The following is a 7,864-nucleotide window of genomic DNA, read 5'->3' as shown; positions in this document are numbered from 1 at the left end:
TGGTGAGTGCGCCGGGAGCTAATGACCGGCCCGGCCAGAACTGATGGCTCTGTCACTGCAGGTGGAAACACTTTGATTGTGTGGACCTCGATGTGTTTTTGGTCCCTCTAACGTTCGCTCAGGCATCAGCCGTGTCTAGTTTCATGCCTGATCTGTTTTGAGTGCTGTGACCTGCACTAGGCCCGAGAGTCTGTTTTATTGCAGGGAAGTCAACCTCCCGTTTCCTGGCCTGCTCTGATGATCCTTGGAACGCCTTGTGTGGCCTTGGTATCAATATTGTTAGATCAAATAGTGGCTCTGCCAGACGCACTACCTGAATGGACTCGAACGTATTTGGGAAAAAGCTGCATCAAGAATTAATGGGAGTTCTGTCATCGCTAAAACGGAGCCACATCCGCGTCGAGGGAAGAACGGCACGTCCACCCATCAATCACCTGCATAACTTAATAAGAACCGTCCTGGGGTACGCAGGAACCGAGCCTCCTTGTTTGGTGGGAACCTTTGGCCCCGGACCCATGTTAGAAAATTCAGCCCGTAATGAGGCTGTAATTGAGTTTCCACTTATTTTGATATTCTGTCAATCTAATTTCAACCTAAATGATTGTATTGTAACTCAGTCTTGTTTTCAAAAACACGACCCCCGTGCACCAAGCCCTAAAGAAAGCAGGAGGGCCCTGGCCCTGGGAGAGCAAACTCCCCTCTCAGTGGGGGAGGATCCTGACAGGTCCTCGGGTTACTGGAGCAACAAGCATGTGAGCCGCGGACGGAGCGGCAGCAGGAAGAGCACAGGATTCCCTGCAGTCAAAGTGGTAGCAGGACCAACTTCATCCATCATCTCATCACTGGTAATCCTTCCTGCCTCCTGTTGCTTCTCCATCTCTGATTCGAGGCTTGTGTCGTCATTGTCCGGCTGCCGTCTCCTGCTGCCACGACAACCTGGACGCTAATAGCCGTGAACGGAGGTGGCGGGCTTCTACAATAAACTAATCACTTTGTATCAACAGGGGGGTTGGTTTTCCATGTGCCTCAAACATGGTCACGGATGGGGCTCGGCCGCGGCACCGAGGAGAAAAGCCACATTAATAAACTCCCCCCGACGAGAAATGATTGGCATGTATAGAAACAAATTCATTATTTTAAATAAATAATCTGGGCCCTGTGTTGTAATTGCATGGATTATTTTTCTTTGCCAAGATGATTTGATGCTTGGGGTCGGACCAGAGGGTGAACAGTGAGCCGCAAAACCAGGAGACCCACTCTGAACAACTTAAGACAGTGTGGATTTAAATATACGGTTTCGTCTTTTAAATGATTGTGGCTCGGGAAAAGTTTGAACATGAGGCTGAATGGGAGACTTGGCAATGCCTTGGGCCCAAACTACAGATTTTTTTTGGGTGGCAAGAACTTCAAAAATGCATAAATAAATAAACACGGAAAACCAGCATTATCTTTCGTCGACTGCTGCCGTGAATTATGGGACAAAAGACTGTTCTTCAGACCTTTAATAGTCGACATGTTGAAGTTTGTACCAGACCTCATCCATGTGTGAGCACGACATGCTAGTTATAAACAACATCTTCCATGATCAGTACATGTTATACAGTACATGTTTCGAAGAAGGAAAAGTTTGGGCACTTTGGACTAGAAAAGGGGTTCCTAACCTTTTTGAACTCGGGCCCCATCTTTCCCCGAACAAATGGGCTCGGGACCCATTCAAGTAATAGATAATAACAACAACATTTACCTCCTTAACTTTTTAACTTTTTAATTCCTGTACATATCAGCATCTTTTGTTGACACAGCGCTGCACTTTATTACCACCTAGTTTTTATTATTATGCTGTTGCACAAGGCAGATGCCACTCACTTTCGTTGTATCATCTCCTACAATGGCAATAAAGCCTATTCTATTCTCTTCCATTCTATTCATTACTCTTGGTTTCATTTGCGACCAACAACCATATTTCATCTACATGCACATGAACAATACTTGTGAAATGACATGAAACCATGTGATCATCGCAAAGATATTTATTTGTCATCGAAAAGTCCAAGCAGAAGCAGAACCAGGTGCAAGACATATTCATCACATTTACTAAAGAAAAAATACACTTGATGCAAAATGTTGAGAAAAGTGGAAATATAAATATCATAAAACCATGTCTAAATGTCCTAAAATAAAAATAATATATTTTATTTAAACTCCAGAGAAGATATAAGTAAAGTGTAGATGAAGGTATCGCCATAAAATGTTGTCATTCATTTTCAAAACGTCTTCAACGGGTGCTTTCATCAACAGTTTTTACAGTTGGAGAGCAGCATCACTTCATCATTTTTTTCTTTTCAAGAACCAACTCCATAGTTATTAACTATCACAGATTTGCAGCTGTCAAGTCAATTCGGTGACACACTACTGCCACCATATGTGGCTAATGTATTAAAACTGAGCGTCTCGCAGTTCACATGGCCCAAAGTGTGAAACAAAAAACCTTTCAGCGGCCCAACTGTGGGCCCCGGCCCTAAGAATCACTTGACTAAAAGATGCTTTGAATCCATTTGACTCACCAGGTAAGTCACTTTTTTATTGAAGTATTGCATGTAGATCTGGGCTCTTGTAGTTTGGTCAGTGTGAGCATTTGAGTCTGAGTTAACTATTGGGTTTGTCTCTTTGAATCCACCTCTGTTGAACTTCATTTTTTAAATTCTTGACCATTGAAAACAGAAAAATTCAGAAGTCAAGAATGAGGAAAATACTCCACCTGAGAAAGTGGTCATAATCTTATCCGCCTGATGCATGTATATAGACGCTGAAGTCTGTTTGAAAAGTACAGAAACGATACGTACCTTTTACTGGTGGTTTTTAACCGGAGGTCACTGTTTCTCTGAAGATGTTGATACGTGACACATTTGAAGCCTCAGTTCAGCTTCATGTCTGTGCACCGCAGGATGACCTTTCAAGGCTGGTGATTTAATTTGGAAGTGCATCATCCGACCCTCCATATCTGCTCTCCTGCTAGCAAGCCCAAGTCAAATAACCTTTTCTCCAAGGAGGCGGTGGCCAGGTCACACTAACACTGTAGAACTCTCATGTACCTGGTTTTCAGTTTCACTCAAACAATGTGTGTGTCCGTAGCCTAGTTGGAAGCAGGGCTTCCTTCCATACTGATTCTGTAGAATAACAGACAAGTGTTTTGTAACCGCATCGGTTCAGGGTCGTTCAGCCCAGCTAGAGTGCTGGTACTGTCTCGCTAATGGGCAGGGAGCCGGTTTGATCTCTGGCTCCCTGGAGCCCCTGAATAGGTGCTTGGCTCGGCTTGCTTGTTTAAGGTGCACTCAAAGGACGGCGGTGGTTGTGTCAAGGTGTAGGATAGGGGGCGCTAAAATAAAAACCCTTTTTGCTCTCATGACTTTGGTATTTGCTACGTGAGATGGGAGCGAGTAAAGTGGATCCACCGTTGGTTAGTGTCGGTGTGTGAGGGTGATTGAAGGGAACTCAGTGGAAAGGTGTGTAGAACACTGTGCCATTGTGTTTCCAAATGCAGCCTGCTTGCTGGCCAGGAAATGCTCTGAATGTTTTTCGTTTGCTCTCCTCTAAAGTCGCTCGGGGGGCTTTGACTTGCTCCAGAATCTAATCCCGGGCCCCAGTTGTCGGACAACAGCGCACCGTGCATCAGTGTCAGGTATAGTTTTCCACAGCAGCACTTGTGTTATACGATACGTAAGCTCGGTTTTTACGTTTATGAGAAGCCCTGCAGCCTGGCTGTGCTCCTCGCCATCGTGTCTGAATCACTGGGTGTAATAGAAGCTACAGTACTGCGGTGCCTATTTTGTCTACCGCTCCCCATGTTCTGTTGCAATATGGTTCATGTTATTACCCTGCTGAGTTACTGCCCTGCTTCATATATTCCTGCTTTCACAAACACCCTGCTTGCATCAGTGGTGTTTGGATGAAGCGTGCAGCTCCATGGAGCTTCACTTCCCAGCAGGCAGCGGTGGCCCGCTCAAATATTTACAGAGGACAGTAGCAAATATACATCACAGTGATGTGCGGTGACTTTGCTGAGGAAGGAGCACTTGCTAGCAGCTGTCACAGAGGCCTGTGGTGGAATGTGAAGGAGACGTTTTACGAGGGGATATCGAATAGTTTTGACATTGTCCCGTCCAACAGCCATCATCTTGGTCACCTTACCAACCTCCCACAGATGTGTTCAGCTCATTGTCATCCTCAAATCTCTGGCCCTGAAAGTGTTTTGGGGAAAGAGGTGGAAGTCACTGTGGGCAAGAAACCTGGAGAGCAGTTTCCCTCGCAGCTCAGCAGAGATGGACTGGTGCGTTGTTGAGGTGCATCCCTTCCACAAAGTGGAGTGACCAGAATAATTGCATACTGCAGTGTGATCCTACATGGAATCACTAGTTAAGAGATTGATGAACATCGGGTGTGGTGCATTGGACTGTGTGGCCGAGTCTCAGAACTTTGTGTTGTCCCCTCATAGAAGTAGTTGGAAGTTGGTGCATCTGCTTTGACCTGTGTCTTACGACTGCCATCTTGCAGGCAGTCAGCACTACAGTATTAGTATTAGTAGCTAAATATCTAAATATATATATATATATATATATATATATATATTTTTTTTTTTTTTTTTTTTTTTTTTTTTTTTTGATGTCTCACACACACACAAACACACATTAGTCTTCCTATCTTAGTGAGGACTGTCATTGACACCCTCACCCTAAACCTAACCATCTAAAACAAATGGCTTACTCTTAACCAAACTAAAACCCAATTATAATAACCAAGCTATTTTGTAGTTTTAACCCTCAAAATGAGGCTTGACAATGTGAGGACCGGCCAAAATGTCCTCACTGTTGATTAAAAACTCTCACAAAGAAAAACTTCTCACCAAGATAGAAGTACAAGAACACAGAGACACACAAAAGAAATGTGTTGCCTCCTGTATCTGTGGTTGACTTTGCTTTGGATGTGTCCAGCCGAACACTTGCCACATTTATATTGTTTTATATAAGTCCTCAGTCTTAGCTTTTGAGATGTCATTGAATTTGATTTTTAAATTGCTTATGTCTGTAAGTGAATCACTCTAACACTCTAAATGTTGTTCTGTTCAGCACCAGTCATTAGATCAGATCTCATTAAATATGCTTTTGCTCCTGTTATACCCACCGTTCATTAGGAACCAGACAGTCTTGAGAAGCCGGTGATTGTCTTGTTCTTTTGGTCAAACCTTGTGGCGGTAAGTGGAGGACTTACAACTCACCACAGAAGTAGTCTGCAGATCCCACTCTCCCCTCACTTCTGAACCAAGTCGCTGCCTACCTTGGACATTTCATGCCGAGAATGAATGTGGTTTTTACTCTGCATCATCTCCAGAAAGGCATCCTGAGGACACCGTCGCGTCCTCATCTGAGATGCTGTCCTTAAAGGCCATCAGAACCGGTGGTTAGGAGCGTTGGATTAATTTATAGCCGAGCCCCGACACACGTAGTCAGCATTGATGTCCGCTGAGCGTCCTCCCACTAAACAGAATTACAACCTGCTTTCAAGAAACTCAAGTCACCCGCAGGGAGGTTGTTCATCTCGACAGCTCCGCTACATGTTTTTATGGCTCGCGTTTATCTGATGGTGCGAGGACAAGTAAATAAAATGAAGTTATGAGTAGCATCTGGGAGAGTGAACACAGTGGAGTCTGAAAGAGGGTAACTTATTTTGGAAGACTTTTCATCGCGTGTCAAGCTCGCGAAGATGCTGCGGTAAGAAGGTCACCTTCGAAGCTCTTCTTAAAAATACAAGAGCTCAATGAAATTAGGACGTAGGAGAGTCCCAGTCTTCCACCTGGATCTCTGACCATTTTGAACAAATATACACAAATGCAACTGAATCCGCCTCGACCCGTTCGACATCACATCCCAGTGTTCCCAAATACAAAGTGTTAACGTGAGAGGACCCTCCAGACCCGCTCCCAGGCCTCGTGCGCTGCCAAACCGCATTCCTCCGGCAGCTGCCATTTCTTACATCTGCTGCATTGACGTGGTTTCACTTGACTGTACTGAGGAATTTATTTAGCTTTTCTGTGATAAAATATTACACTGAGAGAGCAGCAGCCGCGGCGCTCTTATTTATGTTCCCCCGGCTGCCGTTGTGTTTCAGGGCTTCTGTTTGCCTCTGAAGTGCGGCATCTCACTCCAGCTCCTGAGTGATTCCTGTTTATATCTCGGGGGGTGTTTGTTAGAACGGAGCTGTGTTGGGTTGTTATACAAAGAGTCACCACTTGGAAACGTGGATAGGCTACTTATAACTGCTGTCAAACCACTTGAGGGCGTGTAAACGTTCAAACGCCACATCAGAACAAGCCTCTTATTTGTTAATCCTGACTTTACAAGGGTTTTTTTTTTTCCCTCCCCTCTGTCTTCGGTGATTTCCACCCTCACACAGAAGTGTCTTTTTATATTATTAGCACTGTCGCACATCTCGGAGCGAAACAAGAAAGATAAAAAAGCTGTTTTGCAGGAGCAGAGAGGAGAACAAAGAAAGTCTATGTTGAAGAGGTCAGAGAGTCATCTATGTTTTTTTTTCTTTTACAGCATCAGTAAGATGAAATGACAGCTATACACATGCAGAAGTGTGAAAGAAGAGTGTTATTGGTCGGCATCTTCCTCGGGAGTTAATGTGACGTCACATGGCTTCCAGCTTTACGTCTTGAAACGCAGCTGCTTCCATGATACCCAGATGATGGTGTGAGTTGGTTTTGTTTTTAGTTTCAGATTTATCTCAGCTGCTGTAAATACCTCTGTGATTCATATTTTGGAGCAGTTGAAACCGCAGTGGAATCACTGACCGTTTGCATCAGCCATTTTTGTAGTTTCGCAGTAAAAAAAACAAAAAATATTTGGTGCAAAGCAGCCGTTTTGGTAATTTAAGTATATCTTGGTCAATTCAAATCTAACATTTTTATTTAAATCTGAGTATGTGAGACTAGTAACTGACGAAAAACAAAAACAATAGCACCCCTTTATGGAGAGGAGCTGCAGTATTAGATTTTTTTTAACAGTTTTGACCACACATCTGTAGGACAGTTGTGTTGAAGTAACTTCCTGAGATTTTCCCCTGTGGCTCTTGTACCCTGGACAGACTCCACAGCTGGTTCAAGAGGCTGGTGATGGTCTGCACAGAAATCCACAATCGCCTTTTGATTTCTCCACGTTGATGCAGCGCTTGTTGGCTTTTCACCGGTCCATCAGTTTTCCCACCTCATGTCTGCATCCTGATTATCCCAGTACAGCAGTCTGAGCATGTGTGTGTGTGTGTGTGTGTGTACTGGAGTTCTCTGAGGATGTCCATGAGAAACATCCCCGTCCAAACAAACAGAAGGATTCTCTCCATGTGACTGCACGGTGGGTCTGTTTGGGTGTTGGACGCAGATGAGGACGGAACGGACCTCTGTACGCTTGTGCTAGTTCCAGATCCGGCGGCTTTACTGAGCTTCGCAGCGAAACTGGACGGGGATTAAGTCAGTTTAGTGCAAAGAAGAAAAGTTTATTGCGTGATTGGAGTCCGTGTAAGCAGCGAAGAGGCTTGTGTCAATGAAAGCAGAGATTTCCTGCGTTCCCCCCGCCCCCCAGCCGGAGACCCGGTCCAGTTCCAGATCTCGAAAAGTGTTTCTCCATCCTCTGTGCGAGCAGTTTACTCTGGCGGTGGAGGAAGTGTGTTTCGACCGGCCTACATTCATCTACTTCACCAGAACAACATTTCTGTCTTCACCGTGTGTTCTTACAAGAGGACTCGGGTGGATTCCCATCAATCAGACGTTCACGTACCACGTGATGGAAGTGCACCCTGGAGCAACAGCAGG

This window comes from Synchiropus splendidus, chromosome 3 (assembly GCF_027744825.2).
Source record: "Synchiropus splendidus isolate RoL2022-P1 chromosome 3, RoL_Sspl_1.0, whole genome shotgun sequence".
Classification (NCBI taxonomy): domain Eukaryota; kingdom Metazoa; phylum Chordata; class Actinopteri; order Syngnathiformes; family Callionymidae; genus Synchiropus; species Synchiropus splendidus.
Note: the sequence above shows the minus strand (reverse complement) of the source record.